Source organism: Zonotrichia albicollis, chromosome 17, assembly GCF_047830755.1.
Source record: "Zonotrichia albicollis isolate bZonAlb1 chromosome 17, bZonAlb1.hap1, whole genome shotgun sequence".
Taxonomy (NCBI): Eukaryota; Metazoa; Chordata; class Aves; order Passeriformes; family Passerellidae; genus Zonotrichia; species Zonotrichia albicollis.
This window is the reverse complement of record NC_133835.1, coordinates 12,232,665-12,259,265: the sequence shown is the minus strand read 5'-3', so window position 1 is coordinate 12,259,265 and position 26,601 is coordinate 12,232,665. Positions and strand designations below refer to the sequence as shown.

At 39.7% G+C, this 26,601-nt stretch overlaps 1 protein-coding gene across 3 annotated transcripts in view; it reads left to right on the top strand.

The window, feature by feature from the left end:
* The window catches only part of PHACTR3 (phosphatase and actin regulator 3), a 98,699-nt gene that overhangs the window by 4,723 nt on the left and 67,375 nt on the right, over nt 1–26,601 (top strand). Inside the window, exon 1 of one of the 3 annotated variants that reach the window (XM_005489059.4) lies at nt 22,983–23,183. The exons of the other annotated variants lie outside the window; for them this stretch is intronic. The gene's annotated coding sequence lies outside the window, so the exon portion shown is untranslated. Of the gene's footprint in view, nt 1–22,982; nt 23,184–26,601 lie in introns of those variants that run through there. 3 annotated transcript variants of the gene reach the window in all.

Sequence of the window (26,601 nt, the reverse complement as noted above, 5' to 3'; positions counted from 1 at the left end):
CTGGAGAAGAACACGCCATGTCAAAACTCTGTATTACTTGAGGAGATACAGACAACCATGACAATGTGTGAAAATGTCACCCCCCTCCCCCCCCTTAATTTTGAGATAATCCATTTGAATTTGTATATGTGCACATTGATGCCATCACGTTTTGCTCTCTGTGCTGCTGCCTTTCCTTCCTGGCACCACACAATTAAAGATCTTCAGGATGGGCATTGCTGAGCTCTCCAGCAGACCGTGCCAGTGGTCCACCATGTGTTCCTTGTCCTCCAGTGAAGGATCCGTGTTGAGGAGGAGCTGTTGTGCTGCAGGCAGTGGTGTTAGATGTTGTTAACAGCTCTGTCACCATAATTTCTTGCTGCCTGGTGAAGGGGGGCTGCTCAGCCTCTCCTCTGGTGTGGTGTGCTTCAAGGCCTGACAAGTTAAAGCTACTGCCGAGCAGCTGTTCCAGAGATCCATGATTATGTCTTCACCAGACACTAATTCCCTGTTAATTTCTATTGATACCATGTGTCATGAGCAGCACTGCACTCTGAATTAACTCCAGGGGAGAACAACTGCATAAGACTTAAAGGTCTTCCATCACTGTTTCTAGTTTCCATAATTCAAAAGTTCTGTAGCAGGCAGCATTCTTGTTAGTATTCTAGGATGCTAAGAAGAGAGGCTGAGATGAGAATTGAGCTGTTATGTTCCTTTTACATCATCTTTGGGCTGGAGGCAGAGCTGAAAGCCAGCAGGGCCTCTCAGGCAGTGAGGAAGGACATCAGCCATCCAAGTAACAGCCAGGGAAAGTTGGGATGCAATAAACTGCAGGTGTAGGAATACTCTCTAATATGGCTTTTGATTTCTTGTCTTCTGTTTTGAAGCTGTGACCTCCCCTGGATGGACTGTGCCACTCCATATCTGTCATTGTCCTCTCCTAACATTTTTGGTTTAGCTGATAAAGATTTTATTTGACTCCTGTTTTTGCTGTAGTTGTTTCTTGGACAAGTTTGCTCAGTCTGAGTGTTGAGCAGTGTTAGGGAGCCTGTGAGCCACTGGAAAGCTGTGCTGTGCCCTTAACCAGGACACTGGGAACCTCAGAGGTGTTGGAAGCTACTGGCAGGAGATGTTTGGAAACCCAAAAGCAGATGGAAAACAAAGTGTGGTAGGTAGGTTCTGGAATGGAGCAAAGGGAAGGTAAAGACACCCAGGAATTCAGCTGGAGTGCACAGATTGGTGCCAGCTCTCTGAATCTGCTCGAGCCATTCTTGCTGCAAATCTACTCATGCCAGGCCCATAATTCAGCAAACGTTCTAAGTGTGTGCTTAACTTCCAACCTGTGCTTCAGATGGAAGGGAATTGATGGCAGAGATGCTGGGGGTGCCCTGCCTGTCAGCTGGGCTGCTGCTCCATCCTCTGCTCTCGTTTACATCACCACAACTTTAATCAGGGACTTAAAGGCTTATGTGTGATGTCTTTAGTTGTTGCATGAATTTTCAAATTTGATCCCAATACTTGAGCCAGGACATCTTTTAAAAAGTTGTTTGAGTTTTGTTTTGTTTTGTTTTTTCACCAGAAAGATTCTGGTTTCCATTTCATCTTTCTCTGTCAACAAGTCTGTTCCTGTTAACAGAGTTTGTTTCACCTACATTATATTTCTTCTGAAATAGAATTTTACCAGGCCTCCTACATCCTTTCCTTTATTAATTTATGGACAAAATGATCTAATCAGTGCTTGTGCTCCAGTTTATAACTGAACCCTATATTTTATTTATATGAAACTTAGTGATGTTCTCTCATTGAGAAGTTGCTATTCCCAAGCAGAGCTCCCTGCAGAAAGTTACTGTTCCACACCTCATGGGGGCTGTACCCAGGAGTACTCAGTACTGACTAGAAACATGCAGGCTATTAGTTAATATCCCATTTTCCTTTCCAAATTGAATCCTATAAACTTCCCAGAACATTTGCTATTTGTGTGAATGTAGAGTTAATTTCTGACATGGCACCCGAAAAGTCATCATCAAGTACTACAATGGGAGTTTTATTTTAAGAAATGTGCTTTTGAGAAAGCCTTTTTGTTTCTCATCAAATTCCCAGTCCCTTCTTGGTAGGATCTAACTGGACCCCAAGTCCCTGTGATGCAGAGAAACCACTGGAGGCACAGATGTTCCTTTTTTCCTGTCCTGCAGCAGAGAATCTCCCCTTTCCCCTGGCACCTGACTCCTCTCCCCCATGGCAGCTCTGCTCCAGCATTTCCAGAGGGGAGAAGGATCTCCCCATCTCTGGAGAGGAGGATGGGCACAGTGTGCTGGGGAGGCTGCAGAGGTGCCACTTCCTGCCTGTGGATTCTCTTGCTCCAAATGCATCATTTTGGTCCTGCACATGTAATTTGTGTCAGTGCTGGGGTATGATTACACTGCTCAACATGATGCACACTTGACACAAACTGCTTTTTGCTGTTGCCTGAGTATTTTACTTACTGATACTCAGTTTATTTTGATAATTGAGAGAGCTTGGTGTTGAAGTTATGTTTTTAATGCTATTTTTGCAGGAATTAAATGAGGTCAGTTTATAAGTATGCTATTCATGCTGAGGGTAGGACTTAGGCTTTTCCAGGGTTTGAGTGTTCCCAGTGTTTGGAGATTTGTATTTAGCCAAACTTTAGAGTTCTGTAAAGGAAATACAGGGCTTTAACAGGGAAAAAAGTGTTTTAAAGTTGTCTTTTTTCTTCTAAATCCCAAGTTGGCAGGTAGTCTGAATGTTGCTGAAAAGACACTTAAACCACTAAAAACCTCTTTATCCAAGAAGTGGAAAAACTGATTATACACCATCAAAACGTAGACTGGATTTATGAGAATGAGGTCATCATATTGGAAATACCTGGTGGTTTTTTATGTTTATCTTTGTCTCTTTAATTCAGCCCTTCTTTTTATGTTTACCTTTGTCTCATTAATTCAGGCTTTCTTTTAAAATAAAAGTAAACCCCAGATTTGATTGCATAACGTAAGTAAAAGAACTCAGACCTAATTTACACACCTAATAACTTGTGCACACAAGTAGATGCTTCTCTGTGCAAATAAGAGAAACTCCTGTCTATTAAATAATAAAAGATCTTCTTCACACTTTAACTATGAATGAAGGTGGTTTAAGATTATTCATTCAGTTAATGTTTGCACCACACTTTGAGAATGGAATGAGTTACATAATGCTGGGAGTCATGTTTATCTGGAAATGTAACTGTATGAGTAATTAAGTAACAGTGTTAATTTTTCCCAAAATCTTTAATTTGGGAATTCTCTTTCAAGACTGCCCAAGTCATGCTGTAATGAATGGGCTACACAATTTATTTATTTATAAAAGGGGCTTTTTAAACCAAATTTATGGCTTTATATTTTTAAAATTTAATATGTAGAATTAATTACCCTTGCTTCTCTAAGCAGTCTATAAATACCAAGAGTCAGTAAAACTAAATATGATACCTTGATTTTGCTTCAAAATGTAGCCAGTTTGGATGCTAATACAATGGATTCTTTGTGCCCATTAAATCCCTTGCTTTTGTTTGAAATTCAAGTTGATTTATGGCCTAACATACACACAATTTATACATGACCCAGAGAGAGCCTCATACAGCGACTTGGGGCAGGTCAATAGCTCTGTGCTTGAGCCTGCATAAATATTTCAGTGAGAAGATCTGAATCAAAGGGGTCTTCTCTTGCTTTCTGTAGCACACTGATATTCTGGGTCAGCAATGTGGACCTGTGGTTTCAGCTGAAGGAAGGCTTGTCCTTTTGCATAAAGCACTTCAGAATTGTTCATCTAATGAAGAGACAGTTTGTGTGTTAATTTCTTTAATCTAATTTTTAACATCCTCGAATTGTTCAGCTGCTGCCTAACCAGCAAGTGGACGTAGATCACTGCATTACATCAACCCCGTGAAGCCTTCACTGTTTTCTGAGGGCTGCTCCATCCCTCAGGCCAGGCAGCCTTCCCTGTGCCTTGTCCATATTGATCTGCTGGGAATGGCTGTCACTTCTCATTCAGCTGCTCTCAGAGCTCTGCATCTCATCTCTCAAACAGCCTGCACCAAGACTTGGGCTTTTATCCTTAAAAGAACACAAGAAATTCTTCCCTGGCTCAGGACTGAGGTGTGTCCAGCCTGGGACAGTGTCCTTGGTGGGGGCTGGAAGCTCAGGACAGGCTGGGAGCAAAGGGCAGGGTGGCTGGAGGAGCAGAGATAAATTCCACATGAAACCCTCAGGGTCAGTCTCCTGTGCTGCCTGCAAACAACAGCCACAGGGGTTGATGCTTTGGGCAGCTTTGCTCAGCATCTCCAGCCAGCTCTGCTGTCTTGGGGAGCTCAGACAGAACCTGAGTGGAAATCAGCCTCCAAGAGAGTTTCTTGGCTCCTGCAAGTTCATTTGTAGTTGTTCCATCATGAATGAGATGGATCTGTGTGGAATATTTAAATAGAGAAAACGTGATACTGTATGCAACACTGACTTAATTGGGCTTCTCTGAAGTTTATGCTTTGCAGATGGGACTTCTGTAATTTTGTAAGCTCTGCATTTAGGATAGAAGAAAAAATGTAATTTTTTTTTTTTTTTAATTATGACAGCTCTGTAGACTGTGTAGCAGCTTTCTGGGATTGCAGAGGTTTCAAGGAGAAAAAACGTCCTATTTTCAGATACAGCACTTCAACTTAACTTCAGCTTAAATGTTTCCTTCCATGACAGTTGCTCATTTGACTTTGCTCAATGTTACAGTGCCTAGAAGGAGAGAATATGAACTCGCATTAGACTACCAACTATGCAGAGAAAGCTCTAGAAAAAGGAACATGGAGTCTTGGACTCATACAAATTCTCCACTTGTCCAACATAGGTTTTAAATGCTTGTTTCTTTTAACTCAAGAAAAATAATGGAAAAATCACAGCTGAGATAAACTGTGAGTATCACTTGAGATTTCATAGGAGATACTTAACTGCGGAGAACTTAATAACACATCTTCCTGCAAGTGAGGAACAGGAGTGAGCTCCTGCCACCTGGGAATCCCCTGCATTTAGGAAGAAAACAGAGATTCCTAAGAATGTGCTATTTTACTGTAAACTCCTGATACCAATTCAGGATGGAATGGCGTGACTCAAAAACTGTGGATCCTCACTAAACCTTTGATTCTGTTTGATTTGTAGTGGTAGCAAATATCAGCCACTGCCCCAGGCTGGTGCCTTGAACCCTTGCAGCAGTGGTGAACTTAACAGATGACATGATCAGATGTGGATTTTCTTAAGGCAAACATAGGGAATGTGAACCACAGCTGTCAAGATGGATAGCAGAGAGACGTCTTAGTGTTATGGTGTACATTTGCTGCTGCAGTTCAACCAGAAGAACAAACTGAAAGGAAGCCAAGTTAAAGATAATTTTAACATGTAGAAGCACAAAGGAGCGTCCTTCAAAAATCCAGAATATTGTGCATGAATGAAAATGGTTTAAGAAGGAACCCTGACTAATAGAAATTGATCCTGTATCTCTCTTTTTAGTCCAAGGAGGTCTCACTGAAGGCAGCACAGGCTGGTCTGGAGGGCTGGCATTCCTTCTGCCTCACTGGGTTGCTGCTTCCTTACATTCTCTTGTTCTCATATGACAGGGTAGAGCTTCTTGCAACTCCTTTTACTTCTCAGTCCGTTTTCTCTACAATTTTTAACTTTTCTGCCATCCAGTCTGAGTTCATTCTAGTAGCTAGCTCTCCTCCTTTCAGCAGGAGAGGCCTTTCTCCCATTTCTTGTGGAAATAGAATGGGTGTTACTGCTGTACCAGCAGAGAAGCCAGCAAACCTGCCTCCCTCCAGATCCAGCATTTTCAGTGTGATCTTAAACTGCTAAAAATCCCATTTTTGACTGAGGTCTTCAGCTTGGCTCCTCTATTGCCTAATGAAGTGTCAGACTGGGTGAACCCTCTTCCCCTGAGGGTCTCACAGCAGCAGCTCTCCTGTGGGTGCTTTGGTGTGGAACCAGACCTGACCTCACACCCAGGCTCTGCCCACAGGCACCACTTTCCAGGGTCACTGGTGCCATTTTCCATCAACTCTGTCCTTGCTTGAAAGTTGCCAGTGAGCTCCAAAGTCATTGTGTGTCATAGAGAGGAAAGGGTTAAACAGCCCTTGTTTGTGAAAGAAAAACCCAGGAGCAAAAAAGCAGGAGAAGCTGTTTTCAATAACTTGTTCCATTTATATTTTTCTCACTCTTGCTCTCACAACACAACTTCTAGGCTTTATTCCAACACGTCAAGGGTCTCTAGTTCTTCCAACCTCTTTAGAAAAAGCTGCACTATGACCTGGGGCATTACTCATCTCTCTTATTTGGGAGGTGATATTTTATATAATCAGCTTTTTGTGTCCTGCACCTGCAGAAAATCTATTCTGTTTTGCATCCAGGAATTTAATTTCCATTGATATTCCTATTTTTTTAGGATTTTAGACATATTTTGCAATAACTTTTTAAAAAACCCCACAGCAAAAAAAAAAAACAAAACCTCTCCAACCCAAGCACTTGGCACTGCCATGAGCTTTTGAATTTTCAGATCATGATTTGCTTGGCTGCTCTAATGAAATAATTATAAAAGACTTAAATCACTGAATATACTTTTAGTGGCTTAGACATCATAAAATAGCAGCAGAGAAATAAGCCCAAACATTCTGAATAGAAAGTATGGGATGATGTTTTCCCTCTATCCAAGAGGACAGATCTCTCAGAAGGAAGATACACTTCATATATATTTAAAAATTTATTTTCTCATTCTATTAATAGAAATGGAAAGCTAATTCTGGTGGGTTTATTTAATTAGTTTTTAATTCAAATTCCCCTCCCTCTCTCAATAAATTCCCCTGCAATTTGCCAGCAGTGCATTGCAGAAATCTTTTTTAGATCTTGGTAGCTGCTATAAAGTTGTCTGGGAACAAAATCTACTTTTCAACAGATTAATCTAAATGTACATATCCAAGTAGGGAAAAAGTGGCAGTAGCTTGAAAACTAACTTTCATTTTAAGTAGGTTTTTGAAGAAGGAGGAGAACTTTGGTATTACATCATGGTTTTTCAGAAATTCTCATTTTTAAACACAAGGAAACTTCTTTTTCCTGCTTTACAATAATAATCTGATTTTTAATCAGATAGTGTCTGTTAAAATGAAATCACAGAGACTTAGAATTATCTTTTCTGACAGAAGGGGACAAGACTAAGCATATCAGAGCCGACGGGAATCGTGCAGTTTAGAGATTTTGTTGTTATAGATCATAATGTTCTCATAATACAAGAGAGATTACAGAAATATGGCATAGTCTTATTTTGTCTGACATTGTAAAGAAAGAAAGACTTAAAGGATTAGTCTTGGTAACTTAGCTGTTCCTTTGCAATGTATTGTGATATAATAGGAAATAATGCAGTGCAGATCCTGAACATGAAATAAAGCCTCTGGTCAGAATCTCGTTAATGCCAGAAATGATTTAAAGCCAGCCAACAGCCCCAGTTTTCTGTCCCAGAAATGACAACACAAGATGTGATGCCTCTTACTCTAATGCTGCATAAGAGCACATCATGCATGTGATTAAGATATGATTGAACACGACTAATTCCTCAAGATTCACTTCTCTCCGTTGTTAGAAACCCAAGGAGAGCACAAGAGAGCTGGCTTAGATTTTAGATGGAAGCTGCTACTTTGACAAGGAATCAAACGACTTCCTTCTCCCGTGTCTGTGGAGAGAGATGGGCCAGGGAGGCAAAGTTAAACGTTTTTCACTCGAGTGAGCTGAGCACCTAATTTACACATTCATGGGACACAAAGCATCACTGACTGTGCTAACAAATCACCGTGATGAGGCATTTGCACACCCACACACATTGATACTCACGCTGCTGCTCAGCTTGCACCTGCAGTGGTGGTGAATAGAAGTGTAATTACATCTGGAGCTGCTGAAAGCAGGGCTGCAGGCAAGGTCTCTATAGCTGGAGTAAGTGGCTGCCTTTTCCCTTCACTTTGCTGTGGTTGGCAGCTTTTGGGAAGCTGTTTTGCCACATCAGTCCTGCTTTTCTGTTATAACAGCTCTGAAAAGCTTTTCCAAGGAGCCCCACAGGTGTTGGCTTTGAGTCACGAACGTGTTGGGTGACTGCTCCAAGGGTTCGAGTCTCTTGCAGCATCAGAGCTCCGTGAGTCCCTCAGCTGATAACACTGGCACACTCTGATAAGCTCAGAGCAAGGGCAAGAGCTGGAGAGCAAAGCTCAGGCACGCTCAGGTACTGCAGGTAAAGGAATCTGTGAAGAAGTGGTTAAAAAACTGCTGCAAGATTCTCCTGAGAATAACAACTGTTCTGCAAAATTTGTCACGGCAGTGCTGATTTCCTGCCTTACAGCTCAAGTCAGATCTTACAGTCCCTTAACACCAGAAATCAGCAATCCCATTTTCAAGGGGACCACTGAAATGAAGTCCTTCCACTTCATTAAACATCCAAGAAATGTTCCAAACTTCAGATTCATGACTGTTGCTGTGAAATTTTTAATTATACCTTCTAAAGCCTGTATTTTTCTTCTCTGATTTCCCTTGGAACATCCACCTGTGCACAAACCACAACTATTGTTAGCTCAGATGTTTTGTAACCTCCAGAAAAAGCACAGAGATTCCACTGCTGGCATTTCACCATTGCAGCCAGCCTGACTGACCCAGTGCTCCTGCTCTCATCTTGTCATTTGGGTTGCTTTCAGAAGCTGTGACTTCAAAGTAAAAATAGTGTGTCTGGAGTGGTTTTAAGAAACTGTTTCATTTCATCCATTTTCTGCCCAAAACGCACTCTGCCTTCTGAGATGTGAAGAAGGCTTTATCTGTTCCACTGCCATCGAAGTCTGCTTGAGGTGAGAGCCTGGTTATTGAAGATGTTTTTTGTGACAGATGAGTTATTTACAGCAATTGTATCCCAAAGATGTAGAAAGTATCATTTTCATAAATTTTCAGCAGTTTTGGAATCCCAAGTATCACATTCAAATCAGCAAATTCCAAGTGGCTCAGGAATCAGATTCCAATAACACTGATGTTTGAATAGTAATTATATATATTTTTAGGGTTTTGTCTGAGATGTAACAGTTTTAATGCATTTTGCTGGGCATTTCACATCTCTGTTTGCTACCAATGACCATCAGTTTGTTGGACTGAGGATAATGGGAACTCACAGTTGCACATCTAAAGCAGTGCATCACTGTAAAACTATTTGCACAATTTAAATGCCTGGACACTAAACTGTGATTCCCTTTCAGGTCCTGTGCTATCATATAATCCATATCCATTGAAAATTGATTTGACATGCACAATCGCTGTTTAATTGTTATATCTCCTAAGGAGGCTATTTTATAAAAGTGAAAATAATAGTGTAGGACAAGTAGATGGTTTTCTCTAATAAGCAAGTTATTCTGATTACCCTGCCCTAATAGCATAATTGCATTCTGGATGTTCTCTCCTCAGCAATAACTCTGGTAATTACAGTCTGTGTCTGGTCCAGGTCCTGGCAGGGGGCAAGGGGGTGGGGTTTGGGGATTTGCTGTTGTTGATGTTGTTGCTCAAATCTGAATTTTAAAAATATGTGCCCAGATTTTTCTGCACTGCAGCTTTGGTCAGGCTCTAGGATAATCTCCAGGATGAGAGAGAGTAGCTATAAGGTTTTAATTTTTCATTTTTTACCACTGTTGCTGAAAAAAAACCTCAAACAATTGAAGCTTTCTTTGGTGGAGGGAAGTGAGAAAAGAAGAGGTAAGGAGGGGATGGCAGCTATCACCTGTTTACCTTTGTATTTTGTGTGTTTTCCTGTCAACATACTGTGTGGAAAGCACAACCCAAGGGTATCTGGATTTCTGACATTTTCTTTTTCCATGGCTTGTGCCACTACAAATCCATCAGCAGCCTGGAGAGAGCTTACAAGAGGCCAACCTCGAGCACCAATTCTGCCCCTCATATCCACACACAAGAGGCTGCTCAAACTTCAGCTATATTTAGAACTGAATTTCAGCTGATGAAATACCACTATAAGAGCTCTTTCTCCCAGAAAATGTAGAGCCAAATATTAAGGCATTTAGTCATGAAAAGAGATGAGAACAAAGCTTTTAGATCCAAGAGGATGTAAGAGTGGAACAGTCCTCTAGGAGTGCTTGGACAAATCTACTCTGGTAGTCCTTAAGAAGTGCTACAGAATCATCCTCATTTTCCAAAAATGAATTTCCAAAATTACATTTACAGCTGTAATATTCCAGTCCTCCTCTCCTTGAAAAAGAGTCCAAAAAACCCAACCCCACCCAAACTTTGGTCACCTAAAAAAGAGAGAAGCCAGGCAATTATGTTTGTGTGTAACTAAGTTACTGCTAATGGACTAATGCAGAAAGTGTTCAAATACTCAAATTAGAGCATTAAAAAAAGTGTTTAACAGCCCTAGCAGAACAGCCAAGGTTTGACAGGACCCAAGTAACCCATCCTGATGGTGTGGCTGAGTCCTGATGGGAAGAACAATTTCACTGCAGTTGCATGGGGAATTCTTGTTCTGTAAACAACAACCTCAGTTCCCCTGGGAATGCTGCAGTCACTTCAGAAAATAATACAGCTTGCAGTTTGTTAGTTTGTGATATGCACTTTGTTTACTATACAAGAAGAGATTTTATTAAATGGCTTGGGGTTTGAAATGGGATTTTTCAGCTATTCATAATTTTGAAGCTGATTTAACCATTCACCTGGAATTGTGATGCAGAGCAAGTAATTGCACAGGTTAATGTCAATTACAATAACTAACAGACATAATGAAGTGTTTTGCATATGCACTCATGGGATTTTTGTGCAAATAATTTGTAGATTTTGTACAAAGTTTCTTCATTGTAGGTAAAAGAACTCTTTTATATGTTGTTGCCATGCCTATTTTATTTAGCACAGAATATTAAACTAAACATTCAGAGAATTCAAGCACACAGCTACCACTGATATGTGTGTTATGATTGACTGCTTAACCAGACTGCATGAATAATGCTTATTTTTTTAATCAAAGGTTGATTCTTATGTGCTTAACTAGTCCTCTGGTAGATGAAGGGCTGTATTTTTTACTAGAAATACAAAAATTTTAACTGAACTTTGAGAAAATCCCTTTGGGGATTTTCTTGAGAACCTACCAGTGGAAGGACTTTACGAGAGTTGATAGCACAGAGACCAGAATCTGCCAGACTGCTCTTCCTTTAGTTTTGTTTCATTATTTCAATGTTTCTTTTTAATTTTTTTGAGACTGAACAGTCATGCTACTACAAGTCATTAAGGTCATTCACTTTTACTTGCTCCTGGTTTCTCCCTACCCTTTCCTTTACAGGACCCAAGCAGAATCCTCCAAGAGCCCAGGCTCTTTGCTTGGTAGAGTAAGAGTTTTTCTTTGTACATCTTTGCTTTTGGAAAATTCTGATGAGATTAGCCCTGAGCTTTCTGCATAACCAATTCCATAATGAAATGTAAAAAAAAGAAATGGGAAAGAATCCCTAAATTCAGGGAACCAGCTTGCACAGGAGGACAATCCAGAAGGCTGTAGCTCTATCAGTGGAATGGTTTGGCAGTTCTGTAATGCAGCCCAGACTTCTTCCAGGGAGCAGAATGACTCAGTGCAGAGGAGACAGAGCTAATGATGGCTGAAGAGTCCTAATGATGCGTGTTGTGTACAAACAAAGTACAAATCCATTATATTCCGCTTTCATTTTATTAATTGGTCATTCATTACCCAACGCACTGTCAATTAAGTGGCTCTAAAGAAATTCATGGTATCCTCCTGTTCCTTTTATTCATAATAAATATGTCAGTCTCTGATTAAATGCCTGAGTGGTTAGAACATGTTTAGAGGATATGACATTGTCTACCTCTTCACAGTATGACCCAAGGCTCTGATGACACAATTAAGGCACGCTCCAGCAGACAGAGCAGCTCCCCACAGTGAGCTTCCTCAGTGGGCTCATCCAAAGTCATAAGGGTTATGATTCAATCCTAAAATCAGTCTCCAGGAGTGTCTCAATGTACACCCTGCAGGAGAGTCTCAGCGTGCTTATGGCTCAGAACTCACTGAGTCTCAGCCTGGGCTGGAGTGAAGCTCAAAGTGAAACCCAGGAGCAGCTTAATAAAATCACCAATTCTTGTTTCAGAGCATTTGGAATAGATAATGTTTAAATTCTGACAAGCAAGGTACTGAATAGTCATGTTAGTCTGGGAACACAGTCAAATGGTTCAATCTATTTTAATTTGGCTATTTTCTCCTAAAAATTATAGTGGTCTCTCCCATTTAACAAAATTAGGCAGCATCTGTGCAAAAACAAGGTTTGAATAGCCAAGCATATGTTTTGCACACATGCTAATAAACTTAATTAAGAGTTGCACTCAGTCACAGAGTGAACTGACATAAGGTATTGGACTAGGACTGAGCAGTGCCACTTGTGTTTGGCTGCTGAGTGCAGACAATACACATTTCAAACACTGCAGAAATAATCCAGCACGTACAGGCTGGTGATGGTGACAGGAAAACTGTGACACAATCAAGGGAATATGCAGATAGAAAATATGGAGGTGCAAATACATTACTCATCAGGAACTATTTGCTCAGCTATAATGGATGTCATTGCATCTGACTAAATCAGTAAGGGCTGTGAAAGCAAATTTGGGTCATGCTACCACCTTAATTAGCAACTACCAATCTTACTAAGCTTATTGCCTTCTCAAGCAGTCAAAACCCCCCAGACTTTTGCCTCCAGTTCCCCAGATGATCTGCAATAACTTTCAGGTTGCATTTTATTTAACTGATTCTGACCTGAAGCATGAACAGGTTTTGTCCTTCTCAAAAAATAGAGAAGCGGCTAAAAATGTGAATTGGAGAGAAAGTCCTTGCTTCTTTTTATAGTCACAGTTTGAATTTCATGCATGGCAGTAGCTCTAAGGCACTGAAGCTATTAAATCATTTTTAGTTCTACCTATTATATGAGCTGTTTTAGAAGAGAGGAGAACCTACTCAAATATATTTAAAGATAAAAGCAAAACATGAAACAGAGCATTTTGAACGCGTGCAGGCGGCTGCATCAATGGCATTCACGAGGCAAGTGCATTCTGAAGCAATCACACAGAGCCTGGATTCACAGCCCAGAGCATTACATAAACACTGGCAGCTTTAGTGGATGTGGCTGTTTCAGCTCCAGTGTAGCACTGGGAGGTGGCAGTGACACGTCCTGGCCATCACATGTCCCCTTTTCCTCTGTCACTGATTCACACCAGTCCCAACAATCAGTGCCAAGGGTGGCTTTACACCCAAACTGGGCACAGACCCTCAGTCCCTGCACCAAACTGGTACCAAACATACTCAACCCCTGAGATCTCTGGATTTCCAACTGGTGGAAGATGATTCTCCAGTGGGACTGGGAGAGTTAACTCAAGCTGGGGACCCGGAGTGTTCTCTCTCCTTATCTTTCACTTTCTCCCACATACACCCCCATTATCTTTAAAATGTTTTAACTGCTTCTACTGGGCAGAGGAGGAGAAGAAGAGAGGCAGGGTAGGTTTTTGTCAGAGTAATCACCTTGTTCTCTCCATTTTAATCAAGAGGGTAGGGTTATGTATCCTCACATTTGGGAAAGCAATCTTGAATTGCTGTTGAAGAGCCAGCCTGGAAAAGTCATGCAGATGTTAATAATGAAACATAAACTAAATGGGGTGCCTAAAAATCTCTAGGGTATTGCCTTAGCAGAGAGCCATTCATAGAACACAGTCATGATCCTCACTTGAGGCTGCAAGCACTGCCATGTGCTGCCCTTTCTGTGCAGGTGTGGGGGAGTTGGACATCCTCCTGCAAATAATGCCTGTTAGAACAAGCTCCTGGGCAGTGGGAAACACCCATGAAATGGTTGTGCTTGTTTTTATATACTAGAGGTGAAAGGTTTACTTAATGAAGAGATACAGACCCTGCCTGGGATTTTGTCTGTATTGTGCACCTTTTTCTATTCTATTTGTGCTTCCTTTTCAAAGGGATTTGGGGGTGCTTGTGCTTTGCAGTGCTTTGAACACAGCAAGTAAGGGTAGTGTAGAATTCAGACTTTGGGAGGATCTGTGAAAGTCAACAGGAGATGGGCTTAGAAATAACCTGAGTGTTAACATTCTACCACAAGGACTTGTAATCCAGTATGGTATTCAATTTCTTCTTATGCTTTCATAACCGGGGGTTTATGGGTTGTACATATTTTACAATCCATAAAATACTGACAAGTATTTTAGTATTTTTAGCCAAAGGTATTTTTGATTCCAGATGCTCCCAGAGGATTGGAATTGGCCTTTTCCTTTGGTCTGGTTCAACCTCTGGGCTGACTCAGCACAGCAATGATGTCGTCCTGAGATACATCCTTTACCTAAGTACACATTTGTGAGACAAAAAAGGCAAATGTAGAGGGACTCTAGTGCAGATCAAAAGAATCCATATCTTAAATTTCATCTTTCATTATTACTGTGCAAGAATAGAAAAATACTTTTTCCCCATCCTCTGCATGACATGATTTTTTAGATACAAAGCCCTTCATTCTGTAGTAGAAAGATGCTAAAGCAGATTTCTTCTTAAAAACTACTGTTCACTCTGTTTTTCTAACACAAGAACATCCGTGTTTTCCTGAGCAGAAGTTACGTGGTGAAGCAATAACTGAAAAGATCTTTCTGTTTCATTGAAGGAAACAGTTGAACTTCCATCTACATCAAAGGATCTCTTTCTGTACTCCTGGCCATTTTAATGGTTTTCTCTAGTAAATCTGAAGGCTGGAAGAGCAGTTGTCATGGGAACTGGCAACAGATGACTCAAGAAAACAAAATTAAATGTTGGCTTGATGTCAACAGCTAATCTAGTGCCCTGCCAACTGCAATCACAGCTAACATGAGCCTTGCCCAGCAAGCTGTGATTTGAAAGGAGTTGCAGCCAAAGATAGAGTTTCTCACCCCATGAACAGGAGAACATTTTAAAAACTTAAACTAATGAGGGGACCCAAGAACTTTGGAAACAGCGAAACTTAGAAAAACATGGTTTTTAATTGCTGAGTTAGAGCTTTACAGCCATAAATCAGAGTTTCTTCTTTGACATCAAAATTGTGATGTCAAATTAATTACCATTTCAAGATCTGTCTTAGCATTTTCAGAATCCATATGATTGATTTATGCTGGGACAGAGTCCAAAAATTGTTTCAAATTGTGGTTTTAGTGCATCTGTTATCTAGAAAATCCAATTCCTATTCTATAATCTATTTTGCAAAGGAACATTTTTAAGTGTATAATTTTTAGACATGGAATTTAAAGACTTTTTTCTAAGAAATCATATCTAGCTTATTTTGTTTGTCATCAGTAGATTTTAAGGCCTAAAGGGCTTCATTGAGGACTGTCATTCAGAGAATATATAAAAAATTCTCTTTTATATCCAGTGATGGAAAATACAGTCTTGGTTAAGAACAATCTGCTAATACTTGGCTCCTCCTAGTGACTGTTAATTTAGCCCATATGGAGTGTAACAGAAAATAGAACAGTCTTGAAATAAAATAAGAGCGTGTTTAGAGCTTGTTTACATAAACACAGCCTATGAAAATCCATGCAGGTTTACTTACGAAAGTACAGTGGATTAATTAACTATTAAAATCTGTGTGGACACTCATGTTGAGAATTAAAGTGAGCTCAATTTAATTTAGCTTTATTCTGTTCCAAATTAAATGAACCTAAATTGAATTAAGATTACTTTAATTCTAGGAGAGACTATTCATGCAAATATACTGTGGTTTAATTAAGCTACTTCCAAGCACATGCACTTAGGTAAATTGGATTAGATTTTGTAAGCATTTCCGTGTCAAAAAGCCTGTAGGATTCATGGAAAGGGCAACTTTTGGGCTAAAATGTCTTTGTGTGCAGTGATTTATCAGTCTGGCCACTTTAGTAAACAGGCAGTGATTGATTTTTCTCTTTGTTCTGGGATCTCCCATGTGCATTTTTGCCATGTTCTCTCTAGTCTGTACACATTCCAGGTAACTTAATCAGGAAGATTTTCTAACCTTACTGCAGTTGGGGTTTTATGAAGTATATACCAAAATTGTCTACACCCACAACACTTGGAAGCTGTGGAAATTTTAGACTCCCAGGCCAGCTTTGTTGTCAGCAGTAAATTGTCAAAGAACTTGTTCAGAACCTACGACAACCTCTTCCCTAAATAGTAATGCTCTCATTAGCTTGATACATAATTAATCCAGTAGGACCTCATTTGCCTTTTTACATGTCTAAAATATATTAAGATGCTTTCTGAATGAGCATCTCACACACATCTAGATCAGTTTAAGTCAGGAATAATCTCAATCTACCCAATGCATCTCCAGGTTTTCCACACTCAGAGGGAATAAAAATCAGCTAAACCTACACAGACCCAATCTCTAGATCCATCCATCCACTGAAGGGACTGAAAATGTGTGTCTGTCTCACTCTGCATGCATGGGGCACACATTTCTGGTTTTGGGGGGATGCAGCTGAGGAGCAGACAAGAAGTGGAGGGAGCAGTAGGTTTTTCAGGGGTCAGTGCCTGCCCTGGTGGGTGAGCGTGTCCAGGGCATTGCTCACAGGCTGCTGAATGCTCCCAAAAAGCCTCATTTGTGGCTGGCCTATCATGAAACCAAGAGGGAGTTGTGCTACAATATTATGTCTTTGGAGATTGTTCAATTTATGATCTTTGTTCAAGCTTGTGCCTAAAGGCACAATTGAGCCCATATATTGTACATAAAGAGTTCAAAGAAAAGTACATGCAAGTGCAAGTGCCCAATTCATCTGGCTTTTCTTCCACTGCAGCTGCATTGTGCACTGCTGAAAGTAAATAGTGTTACAAATAGTGATAACAATGTGTTATCTCACATCTATTCGCATTATATTCCTTGTTGAGTGGCCTATAAAGAATGCAGAATGAATAAAATGAGAGAATGCAGTTAATGAATAAAATATAAGGTCTAGACTTAAAAAAAAAAAGCCTTCTCTGTTTATCTTCAATAAGTGTTGAGATTTCTCTGTGGTTTTGGTGGGAGTTTTGACTTTTTAGTGCATCAAGGTCCTTTTCTATTGGCTGTGCATAGTCCTGAGCTGACCGTGGTGCTGAACACTGGTGTGGCCCTCCCTGGTCCACATTCCCTCATCCCTGGAGCTCCCAGGGCAAGAGATAGATGTGAGTTTAGATAAATAACATGTTGGGGTATCCTACTCTTATTAGCTGATTAATGTAGAGCCAGTCTCAAATTCTTACAGCAATTTTGGAGGGAGGCTGATGAAGAGAGGCCCAAAACAGCAGTCCATGAAAGCATTACCAGACAGGAAAATCGACAATTCCTGACATGCTGATTTGGATCTGTGGATATGGATGAAAACTTTATCCAGTTTTAATCCTCCAAGGAATGGAAATGTAGTTCTAAGTCCTGTGCCACCTACACTGTCCTCATGTTCAGTTGTTTCATGATTTATCCCATACAGGAAGGACAGTCAGTGTTTTCAGAACTGACTAGAAACAAATTATGTACTTTTATGCAATGCAGAAATTGCTTTCTCACTGATTATTCTCTGGAAAGACCATCACAAGTGAAAAGGCAGGAGAGATTGTGAGGAATGCTCATAGAATGTGGGAAGTGATAAGAGAAAATCCTACAGGGATTACAGTTGAGTGCTACTGCTTTTTCACATCACTCTTTTCACTTTATTTTATGTTGGCTGGTGAAAAAGTGACCATCCCTGTTTCAAATGGCATGCTTTGTGTGACAAATGTTAGAAGCTACAAAAATCTTATTTTAACAAGCGAGGAGAGAAATACATGTTGTGTGTGATGTTAGGTAATGTCTGTAAAGCTCCCCTTAAAAATTTATTTAGTGCTCAAACTAGGAATTTCAATTGCAAATAGAGAAATTCATCCCAAGGAGTGGTGCTGATTACCAACAACTGCTTCACTTTTGTGGTTTTTGTACAAAATGAACCTGCTGTACTGTTTCTTGCTTTACCAAAGTTACTCTTGTACTCTAGAAGAGTGGATAATTTACAGGCTTCTAAACTTTTCCAGCTTTGGCCAAGTGGAATTTTCTACTGTGCTTCACTGTTTCTGCCCGAAGGTCAAAAACATATATTTGGGGCATATGTAGAAATATTGGTAAATAATTGATGGATGTGGACGTGTATTTTATTTGTGGGGGTTACATAAGCAGATCACAGGATCACAGAGTGATTCAGGCTGGCAGGGATCACAGAAGATCATCCAGTCCAATACAAAGGTTCTTTGCAAGGAAGAGTTTCTAGTTTCTCAGAGAATACTGTGGTTGGAAAATAAACTGAATTTGTGAAGTTCTATCTTGTTACTGCAGAAACAAGAGTACAGCATGATGATGTTTCTTTGTTCTGTCATATACCCTAAGAAGAACTCTTATTCCTGTAGAAATCAGTGTTGGTGAAATCAAACCCCCAGTGCTGGGTCTTTCACTGTTTTTGTAGTAGTGCTTAGGTGAAATCAGTTCAGGGTCCCATTATCCATCCCTCACTCCCAGGGCAGTGCCTGGCTCTGTGGTTAATCACACAATGGTCAACAGCGATGGAACTGATTTAGTGACCTGAGAAATCCTGGCAGGATCTGTAATTTGCATTAAATACACCCTGATCCTCACTCTGGAAACAGCTGTACCTGCTGTCACAGGGGCTCAGAACCTGCCTCAGTGCCATCTTCACCAGCTGATAATATTCCCATCCACTGTATTCATTTACAGGGTTACAAACATGTATTGATAGAAAGCCCTCAAGTCCTGACCCTGGTGCACTTGGAATGACGCATTTAATCATTCATCACTTGCACTGATAAATCCAGGCTTAATGATTTTAATCATAGCTCAGCATTGCACTGAGTGGCTTCTGTTTGGAAAGCTCTGTGTTGGAATAATCACCTGAGATCTCTGCAGAGCAGAAATGGCACTGCTGACTCCTCTTGGCTACGTTAGGGCTCCAGACTCTTGCCTGGGCAGCAGCTTTTTGTCCCTGACATCCCAACATTAGGTGATCTCTTCCCTCTTGCCCTCACAGGAGCTCTACAAACCCACTGACAAAAGACAGAAATACCAACAGAAAACATATTTAAATGCTCAGCCCTTCACCATTTCAGTGTTTCCCCCTTACAGTAATTTCTGGGCTTGGACAGGGTTTTATACAACTCAGTTGCATAACAACCTTTCAGTGAACCATTAAATTGCTTACACATACAACAAATTTCTGTGACAGATGATGAAAATAAAAATTGAAAAAAGGCCTTCTTGAGAAAATGAAAGGAACTTATTGCCACATAAAAAACCCACAAATATCCTAATTAAGATGGAACAAGATACACAGTGATAGTAGCATGTGAATTTTCTAGCTTTTAAAGTGTAATTGTTAAGACATTATAAAGATACTTCCAGGAATATATTGGAATCTCTGGTCTCTCTTTTTCTACTTAATGTAACATTAATTTCAAGTCAGCAAAGGTTGCAAATGTTAATTACTGCAGTAGTAACAAAGTTCTCCAAACATGTTAAGTGTATTCAAATGGAAAAGACTTTAAAATAAGAGAGATTTCTTTGGGTTCATGACAACAAGAGAACAAATGCCTCATTCTGCAGTAGTTTTAAATCTAAAGTTTTTGCTTTAAAGAGTAGCTGTTTCCAATTTTTATAAGTATGCCTCTTCTGTAGGTATTTATTAAGTCTAATAGAAAAAAAGCCTCAAAACTGAATCCAAACACAATTTATGAGTATTTAAGAAATGCTGAATGCTGTAGTCCTAATTTCACCTAATTTAAAACCTGTTAAGAAGGATTCCTCTAATGCCAATTTTTCTTCCTTGTGAGTGTGTCAGAGAGTCTTCTGATTCTATTTGAGGAGTTCTAAAATTAGCACTCAGCATTCTGATACACAGACAGATTTTTCTCATTAGATTTTTTTTTTCTTGGAAAACAGGAATCAAAAGAAACAGAAAATCCACTTTGGATTTTCAAGAGGTGACCTACCCCATTTGCACCCAATGACCCCTTCCTCAGTGAGGAAACAAGATTTTCAATAACCACATATGCTCTGTGTGCCAGGTTTGTGCTCTGTCAACTGCCCAAGCCATTACCTGCTAACTCTGACAATTTAATCTCTTCTTACTGGAAGACTTTTAAAGAAGTTGCACAGTAAGGCATTGGAAAATGGAATGTGGGCCAGCTTCAGTGAAAGGAGTCACAATTTATTACCAGCAAAGACTGTCTTATATTTTAGCTCTAATCCAAAGATCTATGAATCTCATAAATAAATGAATGACTTCTAACACAGAAATACATTGGCAGCTGAAATGTAAACTATTATCCAAAGCTATTGCCACATTCACAGAATTTTACATGAGACATTTGGTATGAATGCTTTATGACATTCACATATTTGAAGCATGTTTGCTAAGAAAATCTTGACTAAAACTTCGTTCCCCCTAAGAAATGAAGAATTCCATTCCATGGAGAATACAAAGTGGATGAATGAAGCTGAGATTCTAAAAGAGATGCTTTAAAAGGGTCTGTATTCACTGTAGAGATGGTTTATTCCTGCAGTGTAAGTACCCAGAGGGGCTTCATATCTGGAAGTGTAAAAATGAGAGTCCTGACTCTCATGCAGAAAGGGAAGATCAAGTCTGAGTCTTGTTAAGGAGGCAAAATTTTATTTATGGCATTGAAAAATCTGAAGTTAAGCCATTCTAGGCTTTTGGGGAATTTTTCCCATCAGCAAGAATACAAAGCATCAGCTTCCTCAAGATGTTTATTCATTTGTTTTCCTGTATCCAAAGCTTCCTCTTGCCTTGGCTGCTGCAGTGGCTGTGACACAGCTCCTGCCTTGGGTAACTTCTCTGGGCCTGATGATTCATAGCGACTTCTGCACCAGGATAGATTTGTTTATTTTTCACTTGCATTTAAGAAGCTTTTCCCAGATTTTCAAACTTGTGTGCCTAAAATTCAAGTATTTAGAAGCTTAGCAGACATGGGTTTAAAACTCAAAGAATCCTGTTTGGCATGAGGCATCTCCATGACAAATGAATCCTATTAACCTTGTAAAGACTAAGTTCTTGAATTTAAGCACATGTTTGGGAACTTTGCTCTAAGACTCTTTAATTTTTAATAGAGAATTTGCCTAATATTTTTATTTACATTTTGTCATAGCTTTTTTGTTTGTCATAGCTTTTTCCATAACTTCAGTAAGCAGAAGGGATTTCTGTGCACAGAATAGTGAGAGATGGACATTGTATTTTTTATTTAAATTAACTGCCACTGAAATTAATTAAAACACTCCCAATGACAATAAGTTGTTGAAACAGTACTTCATTAAACTTATTCCCTAAAGTATCCCTTAGGGAATAAACAATGGGCTGTCCACTGAAGTCCTGTTTATGACTGAAAGCTCTGTTTTACATGTGTTCATTGAATTAAACCAAATCAATTTTATATTATCCACATGATTAGTGCACATTTTTCAGAAGAAGCAATTTACCTGAGCTGCAGTGGATCCTTTAGTCACTGCCTAAACTATTCTGGAAAATAAACGTGGGTGGTTGGAGATGATGCATAAGAAGACTCAATAAGAGAAAAAAACCTGTTAATATCTATTTCCTGGGGGAAAAAGGATTGTGATTTACTTTAAATTTATAAGACTTTATTGAAAATGCATTTATATTTTTTCCCTGGGTTTTGGCAGTTCTCTAGTCTATGCTCAGGGCTCCAAAGTGGAATTGTTTGCCAGACTCTTCCAGGAATTACATGATTTAATATCTACAGAAACAGACAGCGCTCAGTTGACTTGAAAAATATTTTCTTTAAGAAGAGAAGAAAATTAACTTGGGAACATGGTTTAATTTCCAGGATTTCAATGTACTACAGATGTAATAAAATAGTGCTCATTAGTAAAAACAAGGTATTACTGAGCAGTCAGTGAAATTTCAACAAAGAGCTGTGAATATTGATTAAAGTGTACAATAATTCCTGTACCAGTTGTTTTTGGCCAGTTCTGTACAGACACCTTGCAAGCAAAGACCTTCTAAACCACTTTGTTTTTCACTTGGATCTCATTTTCTGCATCATTGGCACAGAATACTTGCACAGAACAGTCATTGTGGTTTTAAGTTGCTGCTGTTGCCTTCGTGCAGGAAAGCCAGTGTTTTTAAATATAGATGGTAATAATATGTTCCCACTGACAAAATAATGTAGAAAACCATTCTGAAATATGGCTCTCTAGAAGCTGAGAGCAATGCAGCTGTTCACTGAGTCCTCTCCTGTTTCCTTTAAATCCAGAGCATCTGCCTTCCCAAACACTTCAACGTTAAGTCTCCCTAATGAAGGCATTTAGGATTGCAGGAAGGAAAGACTGTTTTCCTGCATTCTGGGAACTATCACTGAGACTGGGTGGGGAATAATATGAAATGTAAATATTCTAGAAAAAATAGTAAGGGAAGAGGCCAGAACAGGCTTTCACAACTGTAATTTGGGCTGGAATCTTTTCAAGCAGTGCTGGAGCAGTTTGCTGACAGTGCTACAAGACGAAATTGTCTTGGGAGAAAGGAATCACAGGTTTGATGTGGTAGCTGACTGAAAGTTACGCTGGGGTTGGAGGTGTTTTAATGGCCAGAACATCCCCAGTGTGTTTGTTTCTGGTGTTACACCAAGTCCAGAGCTCTGCTCCAGCATTTCCACTGAAATGCGCGGGTTAAACAGAGATTTTCTGCTGCAGGAGAGAAAAAGAGAAACTTTTGCAACAAAGAGAAGTTGATTTGCAGATTTTGCTCTGGTTCTGCATTTAGAGAGCTGAGCCCAGTTCTGAGCATTCCGTGGGCTTGCACTGTTGCACACAGTCACCATTAATGATCCCAGTGCCTGTCAGTGCAGACATGCTTTTTGTGGTTAAAGCAGGAAATGCATCCATCTGTTTTACATAATATACACAGACCTGGAGAGAGCCCAAAGGGTCCATCCTCGTGTTTCTGTGCAACTTGAAAGAGAAAGTGAAGGAGTTCCAAGGGAGAGCAGTAACAGAGAGTGGAAGGAAATAACATTTTTCTTCCTCGGATTGAGCTGCTGCCTTCTGTGTGCTCCGAGCAACAGCAGCTCTTGAGGTGAGTAGCAAGGGATAAAAGAAATGAATAGAAAGAGGGATAAATATTTTCTTCGAGCTAGAGATGCCTTATTTTCCTTAACTGATCTGTTTGCAGGGAGTTTTAGCTGAGGTGAGTGGGCATTGAAGCTTTGGATGTTTTAAATGTATTTCTGGGGTTCTGTATTGAGGGAATGCTGTGGGCTTTTAACATGAAGGAATTAGGATTTCTTGGATCTTTTGCTTGTGATAAAATATGCAAGAATGTGTTATTTCTGTGATCATTAGGAATAGAGGAAAAAATTCCATTGGCTCTCTTTTACCTAAACAAGTAGAATTATTCTTTCATACTTTGTGCTCTGAAAATCCTCCGCTCCAGAACCAGGAATGTTTTCCTCCCAAACTGGGAGCTGGGGATGGTGCTGGCAGATCAATTGCATAACTGTTACACGTGCTGATTTCAGGATCAATAGATACACTTTTCCAGTAGGGAGAGGGATTCATGTCTGCAGTTATGTTGCAGAGAAGCTGGAGGGAATGGGGATAGGAAACAAGGAATTTTTCTCACTGCAAGTGCCACAGTACTTTTGAGTTTAGGATGTGTTGGATAGCTCATTTTTTTCTTCTTAGCACTGATAAGAAAAAGAGTTTTGCTAAAAAAAATCCAACAGTGCAAGAACATTTCTGTCTGTGAAACCTCTAAATCTGGTCTGGTAGTCTAACAGTTGTCCAGCAAGCCTCTGACTGTATTGTGCTGTAATTTGAAGATGCAGAATGTTTTTATGCTGCCTGATACTTTAGATATTGATGTATATTCATTTTCAAATAACAGCTGAAAAAATCAGGAAAGAAATGTATTCTTTTCTAGAACATGAACTTTTTCAGTCATGTATATAAACCAACATATAGGAGCATTCAGGAGATTTTTTTCCCCTGTAAATTTGGATCTGCATTATGATTAAAGTGCCTGGTGAAATTAAATTCACATACTTAAAAAGAAGCTATCAATTCCTTCATCTCTCACTCTTCCTACACATTATTCATCTGGTATGTGAAAAGCTGTTCTGTGGCTTCCACATAAAAGCAAAGGGAAAAGAAAGCCAGGGATGATTTTGTTAAATAACGATTATTTTCGGGATCCTTCTAAAGCACAAAACAAAATGTTCTCCAGATACTGGGAAAATATATATGTAATTTCAGATAATCACATGTTATATACCAGAAAGCTGCTATGTTAAAAGCACATTATGAAGATTTTAAAAGCAGACACAAAAAACTTAGGAAGTGCCAGAATTGTGGTTGCCTCTACAATCTTCACTTGGTTTCTTGTGCATATGCATTGTGATGCAGCCTTAAAGTGCATATCACAAACATTTTTCCCCCGTAATCTGTGAGGGCAGAAGTTATTAATGTATTCAGAGGCTTTTATGGAGTGCCTGTCACTACAGTACCTGCTGGAGAAAAGCTCTGAGCAGTGTGGGGCTGGAGTGTCCACCTCACAGCTTGGAGGGGTATGCAGAGCAGCAGAGAGAGGTTTGAAAATGCTGATTTTGACTGCCTCACTTCAGGCGTGTACCTCTGATTTTCCAGACCCATTAGATAAGGCAGCTCTTTGCATGCTTAGAGAATAACGTCTTACTCAATTCTGTTGTGGATTCTCAACAATCTGAAGATTTACATGTCAGCTGAGCTGTGAAGATGAGCACCTTGTGTAAATGCTTTACTCTTTCACCCCTGGCAGTCTGGCAGGAGAAAGAACCCAGATCTCCAGGGCCTTCTCCATCTTCCTTTTTCCACAGTTCCCTGACCCATCCACAACTTTTGCAGCCAAGCCATCATACAATTTCTCAGGGAATGACTGTAGAATATTGTATAAGAATATGTAACTAACAGCAGGCACGTGAGAGCTCTGGTAAAGACTTCAGAATATCAATTAAAACAGCCCCAGACCTTCTGCCACAGAGTTCAGCACCAGGATTTTGTCACGAGCTGCTGCAGGGACATATAGGGTGACAAACTGACCCTTCCCCAGCACCCACCAGGCATTTCCCAAGAGAGAAACGGTGTCTGAAATCATTGGAGCCTCTGGAGACTTTACACCTAGATGGTCCAGCCTAGAAAGAATATTTTAATCTCCATTTAAATGAACAGTATGGGGTTTTTTTCCATTAGATTTTTAGTATTAGTCAATAGATTGAATCTGTAATGTGTAATTTCTAGAAGTGGTAGCCTTCATTGCATAATAATCCATAATGGCTATGCTGTAAGCATTAAATGTTGGACATAAGAGCATGCTATGAGTGCTGCATGATTATTGATATTATGAGTGGGTAAATTATGCTTGATTAATTTATGGAGCTCTAATCTTTTCCACCACCAAGCCCTTGTTTCTGCTGGAAATCTGGCACTATTTAGCAATTATAAAGCAGCCCTGAGCTAACAGAATGTGATTTATGCAGTTTTTAATGGGTTGAAAAGGAGCTGATTTATAGTAGACCTCACGGGGTAGCATTATGTTATTTATTTCAGCATGGGCTTAGTAAGAAGTGCCCAGTACAACTTCAGACTTGTGTGACTGGAGCACTTTCCCTCACTCTCCTGGTGGTGTTTGAGGTGAACAGAAGTGAAGGATTTCTAGTTCTGCATTAATGTTTTCCTGCTCTGTGGTTTTGACCTGAACCCTCAACAGACTCGTGTGGTAAAGAGAGAGTGGAGCACAAAGCTGTTGGGAGGGAGAAATCTGCTTACCTGGGGAAATGGGAATGTTTTCTTTAATGAATGTCCATCAAATGAAATCTGATTAAGCACAGAAGTTATGAAAATCCCAAAGGCCTGTGTGGTGAACAGAATTAGATTCCTGTTTGATTTGTAGCAGACACTCCACCTTTGCATTGCAGTTTGATTTTTCTGGTTCTAACCTCAGAAAGGGATGTCTAGGAGAGGTAACTTTGCATGGTAGGATATTTTCCATCCTTTTTGGCACTTTACAATAAAGGCTATCACTAAAGCAGCTGTAGGGGACATTGGTGAATAGTGAAAATTCCTAAAATAAATTAGTCTGATTTACACATTTCCTGCTGTGACCAGAGAACTTTCTCATTGTTTCCAAGCATTGAAAAAAATTTATATTCAAACTTTTTTTTCTTTTTAAAATTATGGATTTTTTTCATGGCACAAGAATTTTTGTTAATATTTCTAGTGTTTATGAAAGCACTTTCCTTTGATTTATATTGTTTAACTTATTTTTTACTGGAGAGTCCTGTGGCAGATCCTCAGTTGATATAATCAGTAATAGATCAACTGATTTCATAAGAGCTGGAAGGATTTATAGCACTGATAGTGGATCTGCCCTTGAAAAGTTATATTCCAAAGTGCTCAGTTGTCTGTAGTAGGAAAAGATTTTGTGGTTAAAAACTGGATTAAAGAAAGGATCTGTTGTT